We start from the raw sequence: 15,891 nt of genomic DNA, 5'->3' as shown, positions 1-15,891 counted from the left end.
TGTAGGGACGACAGTACATTCCATCACATCCATCTAGTGTACACAGGTAGGTCCATTGTGGCGGGCAGGCGAGCGGGCGGGCTGCTTTATTGGCTGTTTGCTGTTCCCCTACTCCACTCCACTATTTGACTGTTGTGCTGCATCAATCAATCAATCAATCAATCAATCAATCAATCAATCAATCAATCAATCAATCAATCAATCAGTGGCTGGCTCAGGTGCAGCTCTTTAACTTACCTAAAAGGGAGGGCGGAGAGAAGACAAGGAAGGTGAATGAGGTGTTCCAATGTGAAATGCCGGAAACACAGAAACACAGACGACACACAACAAGAGGTGGCAATCTATTCATTAATTGCATTTAATCAATGAGCTCATTATCACTCATGCATTGTCCAACAGGTGTTGAAATAATGGGATTAAAAGGGGAGATCCCTTCAGAAAGACAGAAACAATAGCAAAGACAAAAAACACTTTTGGAATCTGCTTTTAGTCAACACATAAGGAAAGGGTGCACCGGTCCTGGAAATACTGCAATACCAGGTCAATGCGTGGAGTGGACAGAGCAAGCTCTATTTCCATCTCCCTGTTCTAAAAATCCATTTAATATATGGTCCCCAGATAGGGGACGTATCAGATATTAAACTGATAAGAACAGATACTACACTTGATCTTAGCCAAAAGGCCGAGAAGCGATAACCCGAACGGGCCGCGCGTTGCCCGAGCCTGCCCGATACTGCTGTTCAGCCCTTGCAGCGATTCAGCCTACTTCTAGGCAATTCCATGGGGCCCTGCAGGCTCACACACTCACAGCTACACGGGAGGTGAATAAAGGCCGGAGAGGAAGCCAGACAGGATTTGCTTCTTTTGCTTGCACCACAATGCAGTGCTGAAAGAGGAGGAATCTACATAAAAACGCCTTCCTGGCAACGCCCAAATGCCCTGCTGCCATGCAGATAAACACTGGCAGCGGCAGCAAGTGCATGCCCACAGCCACCCCTTGTTCCTTCACACCTTGTATCAGCTGTAATCCAGTCCAGTCCAGTGCTGCCTGCTGAGCAGCACTGACCAACACTGCCTGGGCCCAGGCTTTTATCTCTGAGGCCCCATTATGATGTCAGAAAGCTGGCTCTGGAATCCTGAGGGCTCCACTATGACACGTGCAAAGTTCCGTCTGAACTTTATATAAGACGGTGAGGCTCAGTCAGTCACTCAGTGTTGCCTGAGAGGGCAACACTGCAACAGCCGGCCGCCAGGCTGTCTTTTTTTTGCACAGCTAGTTGCCTCCAGGAGGCCACAAGAGGGAGACAAGGGACTGCAAAATGGAAAATAGGCATCCACCAACTTTACAGACAACTTCTCCTTGCTCCTACAACCTCCATCCTTGCACAGTTTGTTATTCTTCTAGGTAACATAGTAACAAATCCAAATTGCTGCTCTCTTTGTAGGCAAGCAAGGCTTTGTTGCAACTGCAATTCTTACTTCTTCTTGAAATGTAGGGACGACAGTACATTCCATCACATCCATCTAGTGTACACAGGTAGGTCCATTGTGGCGGGCAGGCGAGCGGGCGGGCTGCTTTATTGGCTGTTTGCTGTTCCCCTACTCCACTCCACTATTTGACTGTTGTGCTGCATCAATCAATCAATCAATCAATCAATCAATCAATCAATCAGTGGCTGGCTCAGGTGCAGCTCTTTAACTTACCTAAAAGGGAGGGCGGAGAGAAGACAAGGAAGGTGAATGAGGTGTTCCAATGTGAAATGCCGGAAACACAGAAACACAGACGACACACAACAAGAGGTGGCAATCTATTCATTAATTGCATTTAATCAATGAGCTCATTATCACTCATGCATTGTCCAACAGGTGTTGAAATAATGGGATTAAAAGGGGAGATCCCTTCAGAAAGACAGAAACAATAGCAAAGACAAAAAACACTTTTGGAATCTGCTTTTAGTCAACACATAAGGAAAGGGTGCACCGGTCCTGGAAATACTGCAATACCAGGTCAATGCGTGGAGTGGACAGAGCAAGCTCTATTTCCATCTCCCTGTTCTAAAAATCCATTTAATATATGGTCCCCAGATAGGGGACGTATCAGATATTAAACTGATAAGAACAGATACTACACTTGATCTTAGCCAAAAGGCCGAGAAGCGATAACCCGAACGGGCCGCGCGTTGCCCGAGCCTGCCCGATACTGCTGTTCAGCCCTTGCAGCGATTCAGCCTACTTCTAGGCAATTCCATGGGGCCCTGCAGGCTCACACACTCACAGCTACACGGGAGGTGAATAAAGGCCGGAGAGGAAGCCAGACAGGATTTGCTTCTTTTGCTTGCACCACAATGCAGTGCTGAAAGAGGAGGAATCTACATAAAAACGCCTTCCTGGCAACGCCCAAATGCCCTGCTGCCATGCAGATAAACACTGGCAGCGGCAGCAAGTGCATGCCCACAGCCACCCCTTGTTCCTTCACACCTTGTATCAGCTGTAATCCAGTCCAGTCCAGTGCTGCCTGCTGAGCAGCACTGACCAACACTGCCTGGGCCCAGGCTTTTATCTCTGAGGCCCCATTATGATGTCAGAAAGCTGGCTCTGGAATCCTGAGGGCTCCACTATGACACGTGCAAAGTTCCGTCTGAACTTTATATAAGACGGTGAGGCTCAGTCAGTCACTCAGTGTTGCCTGAGAGGGCAACACTGCAACAGCCGGCCGCCAGGCTGTCTTTTTTTTGCACAGCTAGTTGCCTCCAGGAGGCCACAAGAGGGAGACAAGGGACTGCAAAATGGAAAATAGGCATCCACCAACTTTACAGACAACTTCTCCTTGCTCCTACAACCTCCATCCTTGCACAGTTTGTTATTCTTCTAGGTAACATAGTAACAAATCCAAATTGCTGCTCTCTTTGTAGGCAAGCAAGGCTTTGTTGCAACTGCAATTCTTACTTCTTCTTGAAATGTAGGGACGACAGTACATTCCATCACATCCATCTAGTGTACACAGGTAGGTCCATTGTGGCGGGCAGGCGAGCGGGCGGGCTGCTTTATTGGCTGTTTGCTGTTCCCCTACTCCACTCCACTATTTGACTGTTGTGCTGCATCAATCAATCAATCAATCAATCAATCAATCAATCAGTGGCTGGCTCAGGTGCAGCTCTTTAACTTACCTAAAAGGGAGGGCGGAGAGAAGACAAGGAAGGTGAATGAGGTGTTCCAATGTGAAATGCCGGAAACACAGAAACACAGACGACACACAACAAGAGGTGGCAATCTATTCATTAATTGCATTTAATCAATGAGCTCATTATCACTCATGCATTGTCCAACAGGTGTTGAAATAATGGGATTAAAAGGGGAGATCCCTTCAGAAAGACAGAAACAATAGCAAAGACAAAAAACACTTTTGGAATCTGCTTTTAGTCAACACATAAGGAAAGGGTGCACCGGTCCTGGAAATACTGCAATACCAGGTCAATGCGTGGAGTGGACAGAGCAAGCTCTATTTCCATCTCCCTGTTCTAAAAATCCATTTAATATATGGTCCCCAGATAGGGGACGTATCAGATATTAAACTGATAAGAACAGATACTACACTTGATCTTAGCCAAAAGGCCGAGAAGCGATAACCCGAACGGGCCGCGCGTTGCCCGAGCCTGCCCGATACTGCTGTTCAGCCCTTGCAGCGATTCAGCCTACTTCTAGGCAATTCCATGGGGCCCTGCAGGCTCACACACTCACAGCTACACGGGAGGTGAATAAAGGCCGGAGAGGAAGCCAGACAGGATTTGCTTCTTTTGCTTGCACCACAATGCAGTGCTGAAAGAGGAGGAATCTACATAAAAACGCCTTCCTGGCAACGCCCAAATGCCCTGCTGCCATGCAGATAAACACTGGCAGCGGCAGCAAGTGCATGCCCACAGCCACCCCTTGTTCCTTCACACCTTGTATCAGCTGTAATCCAGTCCAGTCCAGTGCTGCCTGCTGAGCAGCACTGACCAACACTGCCTGGGCCCAGGCTTTTATCTCTGAGGCCCCATTATGATGTCAGAAAGCTGGCTCTGGAATCCTGAGGGCTCCACTATGACACGTGCAAAGTTCCGTCTGAACTTTATATAAGACGGTGAGGCTCAGTCAGTCACTCAGTGTTGCCTGAGAGGGCAACACTGCAACAGCCGGCCGCCAGGCTGTCTTTTTTTTGCACAGCTAGTTGCCTCCAGGAGGCCACAAGAGGGAGACAAGGGACTGCAAAATGGAAAATAGGCATCCACCAACTTTACAGACAACTTCTCCTTGCTCCTACAACCTCCATCCTTGCACAGTTTGTTATTCTTCTAGGTAACATAGTAACAAATCCAAATTGCTGCTCTCTTTGTAGGCAAGCAAGGCTTTGTTGCAACTGCAATTCTTACTTCTTCTTGAAATGTAGGGACGACAGTACATTCCATCACATCCATCTAGTGTACACAGGTAGGTCCATTGTGGCGGGCAGGCGAGCGGGCGGGCTGCTTTATTGGCTGTTTGCTGTTCCCCTACTCCACTCCACTATTTGACTGTTGTGCTGCATCAATCAATCAATCAATCAATCAATCAATCAATCAATCAGTGGCTGGCTCAGGTGCAGCTCTTTAACTTACCTAAAAGGGAGGGCGGAGAGAAGACAAGGAAGGTGAATGAGGTGTTCCAATGTGAAATGCCGGAAACACAGAAACACAGACGACACACAACAAGAGGTGGCAATCTATTCATTAATTGCATTTAATCAATGAGCTCATTATCACTCATGCATTGTCCAACAGGTGTTGAAATAATGGGATTAAAAGGGGAGATCCCTTCAGAAAGACAGAAACAATAGCAAAGACAAAAAACACTTTTGGAATCTGCTTTTAGTCAACACATAAGGAAAGGGTGCACCGGTCCTGGAAATACTGCAATACCAGGTCAATGCGTGGAGTGGACAGAGCAAGCTCTATTTCCATCTCCCTGTTCTAAAAATCCATTTAATATATGGTCCCCAGATAGGGGACGTATCAGATATTAAACTGATAAGAACAGATACTACACTTGATCTTAGCCAAAAGGCCGAGAAGCGATAACCCGAACGGGCCGCGCGTTGCCCGAGCCTGCCCGATACTGCTGTTCAGCCCTTGCAGCGATTCAGCCTACTTCTAGGCAATTCCATGGGGCCCTGCAGGCTCACACACTCACAGCTACACGGGAGGTGAATAAAGGCCGGAGAGGAAGCCAGACAGGATTTGCTTCTTTTGCTTGCACCACAATGCAGTGCTGAAAGAGGAGGAATCTACATAAAAACGCCTTCCTGGCAACGCCCAAATGCCCTGCTGCCATGCAGATAAACACTGGCAGCGGCAGCAAGTGCATGCCCACAGCCACCCCTTGTTCCTTCACACCTTGTATCAGCTGTAATCCAGTCCAGTCCAGTGCTGCCTGCTGAGCAGCACTGACCAACACTGCCTGGGCCCAGGCTTTTATCTCTGAGGCCCCATTATGATGTCAGAAAGCTGGCTCTGGAATCCTGAGGGCTCCACTATGACACGTGCAAAGTTCCGTCTGAACTTTATATAAGACGGTGAGGCTCAGTCAGTCACTCAGTGTTGCCTGAGAGGGCAACACTGCAACAGCCGGCCGCCAGGCTGTCTTTTTTTTGCACAGCTAGTTGCCTCCAGGAGGCCACAAGAGGGAGACAAGGGACTGCAAAATGGAAAATAGGCATCCACCAACTTTACAGACAACTTCTCCTTGCTCCTACAACCTCCATCCTTGCACAGTTTGTTATTCTTCTAGGTAACATAGTAACAAATCCAAATTGCTGCTCTCTTTGTAGGCAAGCAAGGCTTTGTTGCAACTGCAATTCTTACTTCTTCTTGAAATGTAGGGACGACAGTACATTCCATCACATCCATCTAGTGTACACAGGTAGGTCCATTGTGGCGGGCAGGCGAGCGGGCGGGCTGCTTTATTGGCTGTTTGCTGTTCCCCTACTCCACTCCACTATTTGACTGTTGTGCTGCATCAATCAATCAATCAATCAATCAATCAATCAATCAATCAATCAATCAATCAGTGGCTGGCTCAGGTGCAGCTCTTTAACTTACCTAAAAGGGAGGGCGGAGAGAAGACAAGGAAGGTGAATGAGGTGTTCCAATGTGAAATGCCGGAAACACAGAAACACAGACGACACACAACAAGAGGTGGCAATCTATTCATTAATTGCATTTAATCAATGAGCTCATTATCACTCATGCATTGTCCAACAGGTGTTGAAATAATGGGATTAAAAGGGGAGATCCCTTCAGAAAGACAGAAACAATAGCAAAGACAAAAAACACTTTTGGAATCTGCTTTTAGTCAACACATAAGGAAAGGGTGCACCGGTCCTGGAAATACTGCAATACCAGGTCAATGCGTGGAGTGGACAGAGCAAGCTCTATTTCCATCTCCCTGTTCTAAAAATCCATTTAATATATGGTCCCCAGATAGGGGACGTATCAGATATTAAACTGATAAGAACAGATACTACACTTGATCTTAGCCAAAAGGCCGAGAAGCGATAACCCGAACGGGCCGCGCGTTGCCCGAGCCTGCCCGATACTGCTGTTCAGCCCTTGCAGCGATTCAGCCTACTTCTAGGCAATTCCATGGGGCCCTGCAGGCTCACACACTCACAGCTACACGGGAGGTGAATAAAGGCCGGAGAGGAAGCCAGACAGGATTTGCTTCTTTTGCTTGCACCACAATGCAGTGCTGAAAGAAGAGGAATCTACATAAAAACGCCTTCCTGGCAACGCCCAAATGCCCTGCTGCCATGCAGATAAACACTGGCAGCGGCAGCAAGTGCATGCCCACAGCCACCCCTTGTTCCTTCACACCTTGTATCAGCTGTAATCCAGTCCAGTCCAGTGCTGCCTGCTGAGCAGCACTGACCAACACTGCCTGGGCCCAGGCTTTTATCTCTGAGGCCCCATTATGATGTCAGAAAGCTGGCTCTGGAATCCTGAGGGCTCCACTATGACACGTGCAAAGTTCCGTCTGAACTTTATATAAGACGGTGAGGCTCAGTCAGTCACTCAGTGTTGCCTGAGAGGGCAACACTGCAACAGCCGGCCGCCAGGCTGTCTTTTTTTTGCACAGCTAGTTGCCTCCAGGAGGCCACAAGAGGGAGACAAGGGACTGCAAAATGGAAAATAGGCATCCACCAACTTTACAGACAACTTCTCCTTGCTCCTACAACCTCCATCCTTGCACAGTTTGTTATTCTTCTAGGTAACATAGTAACAAATCCAAATTGCTGCTCTCTTTGTAGGCAAGCAAGGCTTTGTTGCAACTGCAATTCTTACTTCTTCTTGAAATGTAGGGACGACAGTACATTCCATCACATCCATCTAGTGTACACAGGTAGGTCCATTGTGGCGGGCAGGCGAGCGGGCGGGCTGCTTTATTGGCTGTTTGCTGTTCCCCTACTCCACTCCACTATTTGACTGTTGTGCTGCATCAATCAATCAATCAATCAATCAATCAATCAATCAATCAATCAGTGGCTGGCTCAGGTGCAGCTCTTTAACTTACCTAAAAGGGAGGGCGGAGAGAAGACAAGGAAGGTGAATGAGGTGTTCCAATGTGAAATGCCGGAAACACAGAAACACAGACGACACACAACAAGAGGTGGCAATCTATTCATTAATTGCATTTAATCAATGAGCTCATTATCACTCATGCATTGTCCAACAGGTGTTGAAATAATGGGATTAAAAGGGGAGATCCCTTCAGAAAGACAGAAACAATAGCAAAGACAAAAAACACTTTTGGAATCTGCTTTTAGTCAACACATAAGGAAAGGGTGCACCGGTCCTGGAAATACTGCAATACCAGGTCAATGCGTGGAGTGGACAGAGCAAGCTCTATTTCCATCTCCCTGTTCTAAAAATCCATTTAATATATGGTCCCCAGATAGGGGACGTATCAGATATTAAACTGATAAGAACAGATACTACACTTGATCTTAGCCAAAAGGCCGAGAAGCGATAACCCGAACGGGCCGCGCGTTGCCCGAGCCTGCCCGATACTGCTGTTCAGCCCTTGCAGCGATTCAGCCTACTTCTAGGCAATTCCATGGGGCCCTGCAGGCTCACACACTCACAGCTACACGGGAGGTGAATAAAGGCCGGAGAGGAAGCCAGACAGGATTTGCTTCTTTTGCTTGCACCACAATGCAGTGCTGAAAGAGGAGGAATCTACATAAAAACGCCTTCCTGGCAACGCCCAAATGCCCTGCTGCCATGCAGATAAACACTGGCAGCGGCAGCAAGTGCATGCCCACAGCCACCCCTTGTTCCTTCACACCTTGTATCAGCTGTAATCCAGTCCAGTCCAGTGCTGCCTGCTGAGCAGCACTGACCAACACTGCCTGGGCCCAGGCTTTTATCTCTGAGGCCCCATTATGATGTCAGAAAGCTGGCTCTGGAATCCTGAGGGCTCCACTATGACACGTGCAAAGTTCCGTCTGAACTTTATATCAGACGGTGAGGCTCAGTCAGTCACTCAGTGTTGCCTGAGAGGGCAACACTGCAACAGCCGGCCGCCAGGCTGCCTTTTTTTTGCACAGCTAGTTGCCTCCAGGAGGCCACAAGAGGGGGACAAGGGACTGCAAAATGGAAAATAGGCATCCACCAACTTTACAGACAACTTCTCCTTGCTCCTACAACCTCCATCCTTGCACAGTTTGTTATTCTTCTAGGTAACATAGTAACAAATCCAAATTGCTGCTCTCTTTGTAGGCAAGCAAGGCTTTGTTGCAACTGCAATTCTTACTTCTTCTTGAAATGTAGGGACGACAGTACATTCCATCACATCCATCTAGTGTACACAGGTAGGTCCATTGTGGCGGGCAGGCGAGCGGGCGGGCTGCTTTATTGGCTGTTTGCTGTTCCCCTACTCCACTCCACTATTTGACTGTTGTGCTGCATCAATCAATCAATCAATCAATCAATCAATCAATCAATCAATCAATCAATCAGTGGCTGGCTCAGGTGCAGCTCTTTAACTTACCTAAAAGGGAGGGCGGAGAGAAGACAAGGAAGGTGAATGAGGTGTTCCAATGTGAAATGCCGGAAACACAGAAACACAGACGACACACAACAAGAGGTGGCAATCTATTCATTAATTGCATTTAATCAATGAGCTCATTATCACTCATGCATTGTCCAACAGGTGTTGAAATAATGGGATTAAAAGGGGAGATCCCTTCAGAAAGACAGAAACAATAGCAAAGACAAAAAACACTTTTGGAATCTGCTTTTAGTCAACACATAAGGAAAGGGTGCACCGGTCCTGGAAATACTGCAATACCAGGTCAATGCGTGGAGTGGACAGAGCAAGCTCTATTTCCATCTCCCTGTTCTAAAAATCCATTTAATATATGGTCCCCAGATAGGGGACGTATCAGATATTAAACTGATAAGAACAGATACTACACTTGATCTTAGCCAAAAGGCCGAGAAGCGATAACCCGAACGGGCCGCGCGTTGCCCGAGCCTGCCCGATACTGCTGTTCAGCCCTTGCAGCGATTCAGCCTACTTCTAGGCAATTCCATGGGGCCCTGCAGGCTCACACACTCACAGCTACACGGGAGGTGAATAAAGGCCGGAGAGGAAGCCAGACAGGATTTGCTTCTTTTGCTTGCACCACAATGCAGTGCTGAAAGAGGAGGAATCTACATAAAAACGCCTTCCTGGCAACGCCCAAATGCCCTGCTGCCATGCAGATAAACACTGGCAGCGGCAGCAAGTGCATGCCCACAGCCACCCCTTGTTCCTTCACACCTTGTATCAGCTGTAATCCAATCCAGTCCAGTGCTGCCTGCTGAGCAGCACTGACCAACACTGCCTGGGCCCAGGCTTTTATCTCTGAGGCCCCATTATGATGTCAGAAAGCTGGCTCTGGAATCCTGAGGGCTCCACTATGACACGTGCAAAGTTCCGTCTGAACTTTATATAAGACGGTGAGGCTCAGTCAGTCACTCAGTGTTGCCTGAGAGGGCAACACTGCAACAGCCGGCCGCCAGGCTGTCTTTTTTTTGCACAGCTAGTTGCCTCCAGGAGGCCACAAGAGGGAGACAAGGGACTGCAAAATGGAAAATAGGCATCCACCAACTTTACAGACAACTTCTCCTTGCTCCTACAACCTCCATCCTTGCACAGTTTGTTATTCTTCTAGGTAACATAGTAACAAATCCAAATTGCTGCTCTCTTTGTAGGCAAGCAAGGCTTTGTTGCAACTGCAATTCTTACTTCTTCTTGAAATGTAGGGACGACAGTACATTCCATCACATCCATCTAGTGTACACAGGTAGGTCCATTGTGGCGGGCAGGCGAGCGGGCGGGCTGCTTTATTGGCTGTTTGCTGTTCCCCTACTCCACTCCACTATTTGACTGTTGTGCTGCATCAATCAATCAATCAATCAATCAATCAATCAATCAATCAATCAATCAATCAATCAATCAGTGGCTGGCTCAGGTGCAGCTCTTTAACTTACCTAAAAGGGAGGGCGGAGAGAAGACAAGGAAGGTGAATGAGGTGTTCCAATGTGAAATGCCGGAAACACAGAAACACAGACGACACACAACAAGAGGTGGCAATCTATTCATTAATTGCATTTAATCAATGAGCTCATTATCACTCATGCATTGTCCAACAGGTGTTGAAATAATGGGATTAAAAGGGGAGATCCCTTCAGAAAGACAGAAACAATAGCAAAGACAAAAAACACTTTTGGAATCTGCTTTTAGTCAACACATAAGGAAAGGGTGCACCGGTCCTGGAAATACTGCAATACCAGGTCAATGCGTGGAGTGGACAGAGCAAGCTCTATTTCCATCTCCCTGTTCTAAAAATCCATTTAATATATGGTCCCCAGATAGGGGACGTATCAGATATTAAACTGATAAGAACAGATACTACACTTGATCTTAGCCAAAAGGCCGAGAAGCGATAACCCGAACGGGCCGCGCGTTGCCCGAGCCTGCCCGATACTGCTGTTCAGCCCTTGCAGCGATTCAGCCTACTTCTAGGCAATTCCATGGGGCCCTGCAGGCTCACACACTCACAGCTACACGGGAGGTGAATAAAGGCCGGAGAGGAAGCCAGACAGGATTTGCTTCTTTTGCTTGCACCACAATGCAGTGCTGAAAGAGGAGGAATCTACATAAAAACGCCTTCCTGGCAACGCCCAAATGCCCTGCTGCCATGCAGATAAACACTGGCAGCGGCAGCAAGTGCATGCCCACAGCCACCCCTTGTTCCTTCACACCTTGTATCAGCTGTAATCCAGTCCAGTCCAGTGCTGCCTGCTGAGCAGCACTGACCAACACTGCCTGGGCCCAGGCTTTTATCTCTGAGGCCCCATTATGATGTCAGAAAGCTGGCTCTGGAATCCTGAGGGCTCCACTATGACACGTGCAAAGTTCCGTCTGAACTTTATATAAGACGGTGAGGCTCAGTCAGTCACTCAGTGTTGCCTGAGAGGGCAACACTGCAACAGCCGGCCGCCAGGCTGTCTTTTTTTTGCACAGCTAGTTGCCTCCAGGAGGCCACAAGAGGGAGACAAGGGACTGCAAAATGGAAAATAGGCATCCACCAACTTTACAGACAACTTCTCCTTGCTCCTACAACCTCCATCCTTGCACAGTTTGTTATTCTTCTAGGTAACATAGTAACAAATCCAAATTGCTGCTCTCTTTGTAGGCAAGCAAGGCTTTGTTGCAACTGCAATTCTTACTTCTTCTTGAAATGTAGGGACGACAGTACATTCCATCACATCCATCTAGTGTACACAGGTAGGTCCATTGTGGCGGGCAGGCGAGCGGGCGGGCTGCTTTATTGGCTGTTTGCTGTTCCCCTACTCCACTCCACTATTTGACTGTTGTGCTGCATCAATCAATCAATCAATCAATCAATCAATCAATCAATCAATCAATCAATCAGTGGCTGGCTCAGGTGCAGCTCTTTAACTTACCTAAAAGGGAGGGCGGAGAGAAGACAAGGAAGGTGAATGAGGTGTTCCAATGTGAAATGCCGGAAACACAGAAACACAGACGACACACAACAAGAGGTGGCAATCTATTCATTAATTGCATTTAATCAATGAGCTCATTATCACTCATGCATTGTCCAACAGGTGTTGAAATAATGGGATTAAAAGGGGAGATCCCTTCAGAAAGACAGAAACAATAGCAAAGACAAAAAACACTTTTGGAATCTGCTTTTAGTCAACACATAAGGAAAGGGTGCACCGGTCCTGGAAATACTGCAATACCAGGTCAATGCGTGGAGTGGACAGAGCAAGCTCTATTTCCATCTCCCTGTTCTAAAAATCCATTTAATATATGGTCCCCAGATAGGGGACGTATCAGATATTAAACTGATAAGAACAGATACTACACTTGATCTTAGCCAAAAGGCCGAGAAGCGATAACCCGAACGGGCCGCGCGTTGCCCGAGCCTGCCCGATACTGCTGTTCAGCCCTTGCAGCGATTCAGCCTACTTCTAGGCAATTCCATGGGGCCCTGCAGGCTCACACACTCACAGCTACACGGGAGGTGAATAAAGGCCGGAGAGGAAGCCAGACAGGATTTGCTTCTTTTGCTTGCACCACAATGCAGTGCTGAAAGAGGAGGAATCTACATAAAAACGCCTTCCTGGCAACGCCCAAATGCCCTGCTGCCATGCAGATAAACACTGGCAGCGGCAGCAAGTGCATGCCCACAGCCACCCCTTGTTCCTTCACACCTTGTATCAGCTGTAATCCAGTCCAGTCCAGTGCTGCCTGCTGAGCAGCACTGACCAACACTGCCTGGGCCCAGGCTTTTATCTCTGAGGCCCCATTATGATGTCAGAAAGCTGGCTCTGGAATCCTGAGGGCTCCACTATGACACGTGCAAAGTTCCGTCTGAACTTTATATAAGACGGTGAGGCTCAGTCAGTCACTCAGTGTTGCCTGAGAGGGCAACACTGCAACAGCCGGCCGCCAGGCTGTCTTTTTTTTGCACAGCTAGTTGCCTCCAGGAGGCCACAAGAGGGAGACAAGGGACTGCAAAATGGAAAATAGGCATCCACCAACTTTACAGACAACTTCTCCTTGCTCCTACAACCTCCATCCTTGCACAGTTTGTTATTCTTCTAGGTAACATAGTAACAAATCCAAATTGCTGCTCTCTTTGTAGGCAAGCAAGGCTTTGTTGCAACTGCAATTCTTACTTCTTCTTGAAATGTAGGGACGACAGTACATTCCATCACATCCATCTAGTGTACACAGGTAGGTCCATTGTGGCGGGCAGGCGAGCGGGCGGGCTGCTTTATTGGCTGTTTGCTGTTCCCCTACTCCACTCCACTATTTGACTGTTGTGCTGCATCAATCAATCAATCAATCAATCAATCAATCAATCAATCAATCAATCAATCAATCAATCAGTGGCTGGCTCAGGTGCAGCTCTTTAACTTACCTAAAAGGGAGGGCGGAGAGAAGACAAGGAAGGTGAATGAGGTGTTCCAATGTGAAATGCCGGAAACACAGAAACACAGACGACACACAACAAGAGGTGGCAATCTATTCATTAATTGCATTTAATCAATGAGCTCATTATCACTCATGCATTGTCCAACAGGTGTTGAAATAATGGGATTAAAAGGGGAGATCCCTTCAGAAAGACAGAAACAATAGCAAAGACAAAAAACACTTTTGGAATCTGCTTTTAGTCAACACATAAGGAAAGGGTGCACCGGTCCTGGAAATACTGCAATACCAGGTCAATGCGTGGAGTGGACAGAGCAAGCTCTATTTCCATCTCCCTGTTCTAAAAATCCATTTAATATATGGTCCCCAGATAGGGGACGTATCAGATATTAAACTGATAAGAACAGATACTACACTTGATCTTAGCCAAAAGGCCGAGAAGCGATAACCCGAACGGGCCGCGCGTTGCCCGAGCCTGCCCGATACTGCTGTTCAGCCCTTGCAGCGATTCAGCCTACTTCTAGGCAATTCCATGGGGCCCTGCAGGCTCACACACTCACAGCTACACGGGAGGTGAATAAAGGCCGGAGAGGAAGCCAGACAGGATTTGCTTCTTTTGCTTGCACCACAATGCAGTGCTGAAAGAGGAGGAATCTACATAAAAACGCCTTCCTGGCAACGCCCAAATGCCCTGCTGCCATGCAGATAAACACTGGCAGCGGCAGCAAGTGCATGCCCACAGCCACCCCTTGTTCCTTCACACCTTGTATCAGCTGTAATCCAGTCCAGTCCAGTGCTGCCTGCTGAGCAGCACTGACCAACACTGCCTGGGCCCAGGCTTTTATCTCTGAGGCCCCATTATGATGTCAGAAAGCTGGCTCTGGAATCCTGAGGGCTCCACTATGACACGTGCAAAGTTCCGTCTGAACTTTATATAAGACGGTGAGGCTCAGTCAGTCACTCAGTGTTGCCTGAGAGGGCAACACTGCAACAGCCGGCCGCCAGGCTGTCTTTTTTTTGCACAGCTAGTTGCCTCCAGGAGGCCACAAGAGGGAGACAAGGGACTGCAAAATGGAAAATAGGCATCCACCAACTTTACAGACAACTTCTCCTTGCTCCTACAACCTCCATCCTTGCACAGTTTGTTATTCTTCTAGGTAACATAGTAACAAATCCAAATTGCTGCTCTCTTTGTAGGCAAGCAAGGCTTTGTTGCAACTGCAATTCTTACTTCTTCTTGAAATGTAGGGACGACAGTACATTCCATCACATCCATCTAGTGTACACAGGTAGGTCCATTGTGGCGGGCAGGCGAGCGGGCGGGCTGCTTTATTGGCTGTTTGCTGTTCCCCTACTCCACTCCACTATTTGACTGTTGTGCTGCATCAATCAATCAATCAATCAATCAATCAATCAATCAATCAATCAATCAATCAATCAATCAATCAATCAATCAGTGGCTGGCTCAGGTGCAGCTCTTTAACTTACCTAAAAGGGAGGGCGGAGAGAAGACAAGGAAGGTGAATGAGGTGTTCCAATGTGAAATGCCGGAAACACAGAAACACAGACGACACACAACAAGAGGTGGCAATCTATTCATTAATTGCATTTAATCAATGAGCTCATTATCACTCATGCATTGTCCAACAGGTGTTGAAATAATGGGATTAAAAGGGGAGATCCCTTCAGAAAGACAGAAACAATAGCAAAGACAAAAAACACTTTTGGAATCTGCTTTTAGTCAACACATAAGGAAAGGGTGCACCGGTCCTGGAAATACTGCAATACCAGGTCAATGCGTGGAGTGGACAGAGCAAGCTCTATTTCCATCTCCCTGTTCTAAAAATCCATTTAATATATGGTCCCCAGATAGGGGACGTATCAGATATTAAACTGATAAGAACAGATACTACACTTGATCTTAGCCAAAAGGCCGAGAAGCGATAACCCGAACGGGCCGCGCGTTGCCCGAGCCTGCCCGATACTGCTGTTCAGCCCTTGCAGCGATTCAGCCTACTTCTAGGCAATTCCATGGGGCCCTGCAGGCTCACACACTCACAGCTACACGGGAGGTGAATAAAGGCCGGAGAGGAAGCCAGACAGGATTTGCTTCTTTTGCTTGCACCACAATGCAGTGCTGAAAGAGGAGGAATCTACATAAAAACGCCTTCCTGGCAACGCCCAAATGCCCTGCTGCCATGCAGATAAACACTGGCAGCGGCAGCAAGTGCATGCCCACAGCCACCCCTTGTTCCTTCACACCTTGTATCAGCTGTAATCCAGTCCAGTCCAGTGCTGCCTGCTGAGCAGCACTGACCAACACTGCCTGGGCCCAGGCTTTTATCTCTGAGGCCCCATTATGAT

At 47.8% G+C, this 15,891-nt stretch overlaps 11 non-coding genes across 11 annotated transcripts; all 11 read right to left on the bottom strand.

The window, feature by feature from the left end:
- Positions 1-503: 503 nt before the first annotated feature.
- On the bottom strand, positions 504-694 carry LOC142733529 (U2 spliceosomal RNA). Its single transcript, XR_012880158.1, has one exon. It is a non-coding gene; the product is annotated as a U2 spliceosomal RNA (small nuclear RNA).
- Positions 695-1,970: 1,276 nt separating this feature from the next.
- Positions 1,971-2,161, bottom strand: LOC142733527 (U2 spliceosomal RNA). The gene has a single exon (XR_012880157.1). It is a non-coding gene; the product is annotated as a U2 spliceosomal RNA (small nuclear RNA).
- Positions 2,162-3,433: 1,272 nt separating this feature from the next.
- Positions 3,434-3,624, bottom strand: LOC142733526 (U2 spliceosomal RNA). Its single transcript, XR_012880156.1, has one exon. It is a non-coding gene; the product is annotated as a U2 spliceosomal RNA (small nuclear RNA).
- A 1,276-nt stretch (positions 3,625-4,900) lies between these two features.
- LOC142733515 (U2 spliceosomal RNA) lies at positions 4,901-5,091 on the bottom strand. Its single transcript, XR_012880148.1, has one exon. It is a non-coding gene; the product is annotated as a U2 spliceosomal RNA (small nuclear RNA).
- A 1,288-nt stretch (positions 5,092-6,379) lies between these two features.
- On the bottom strand, positions 6,380-6,570 carry LOC142733503 (U2 spliceosomal RNA). The gene has a single exon (XR_012880137.1). It is a non-coding gene; the product is annotated as a U2 spliceosomal RNA (small nuclear RNA).
- Positions 6,571-7,850: 1,280 nt separating this feature from the next.
- Positions 7,851-8,041, bottom strand: LOC142733491 (U2 spliceosomal RNA). The gene has a single exon (XR_012880126.1). It is a non-coding gene; the product is annotated as a U2 spliceosomal RNA (small nuclear RNA).
- A 1,288-nt stretch (positions 8,042-9,329) lies between these two features.
- On the bottom strand, positions 9,330-9,520 carry LOC142733570 (U2 spliceosomal RNA). Its single transcript, XR_012880196.1, has one exon. It is a non-coding gene; the product is annotated as a U2 spliceosomal RNA (small nuclear RNA).
- Positions 9,521-10,816: 1,296 nt separating this feature from the next.
- Positions 10,817-11,007, bottom strand: LOC142733558 (U2 spliceosomal RNA). The gene has a single exon (XR_012880185.1). It is a non-coding gene; the product is annotated as a U2 spliceosomal RNA (small nuclear RNA).
- A 1,288-nt stretch (positions 11,008-12,295) lies between these two features.
- On the bottom strand, positions 12,296-12,486 carry LOC142733546 (U2 spliceosomal RNA). Its single transcript, XR_012880174.1, has one exon. It is a non-coding gene; the product is annotated as a U2 spliceosomal RNA (small nuclear RNA).
- A 1,296-nt stretch (positions 12,487-13,782) lies between these two features.
- LOC142733534 (U2 spliceosomal RNA) lies at positions 13,783-13,973 on the bottom strand. Its single transcript, XR_012880163.1, has one exon. It is a non-coding gene; the product is annotated as a U2 spliceosomal RNA (small nuclear RNA).
- Positions 13,974-15,281: 1,308 nt separating this feature from the next.
- LOC142733485 (U2 spliceosomal RNA) lies at positions 15,282-15,472 on the bottom strand. The gene has a single exon (XR_012880120.1). It is a non-coding gene; the product is annotated as a U2 spliceosomal RNA (small nuclear RNA).
- Positions 15,473-15,891: the final 419 nt, after the last annotated feature.

This window comes from Rhinoderma darwinii, unplaced genomic scaffold, assembly GCF_050947455.1.
Source record: "Rhinoderma darwinii isolate aRhiDar2 unplaced genomic scaffold, aRhiDar2.hap1 Scaffold_959, whole genome shotgun sequence".
Lineage (NCBI taxonomy): Eukaryota > Metazoa > Chordata > Amphibia > Anura > Rhinodermatidae > Rhinoderma > Rhinoderma darwinii.
Note: the sequence above shows the minus strand (reverse complement) of the source record. Positions and strands in the feature narration are given on the sequence as shown.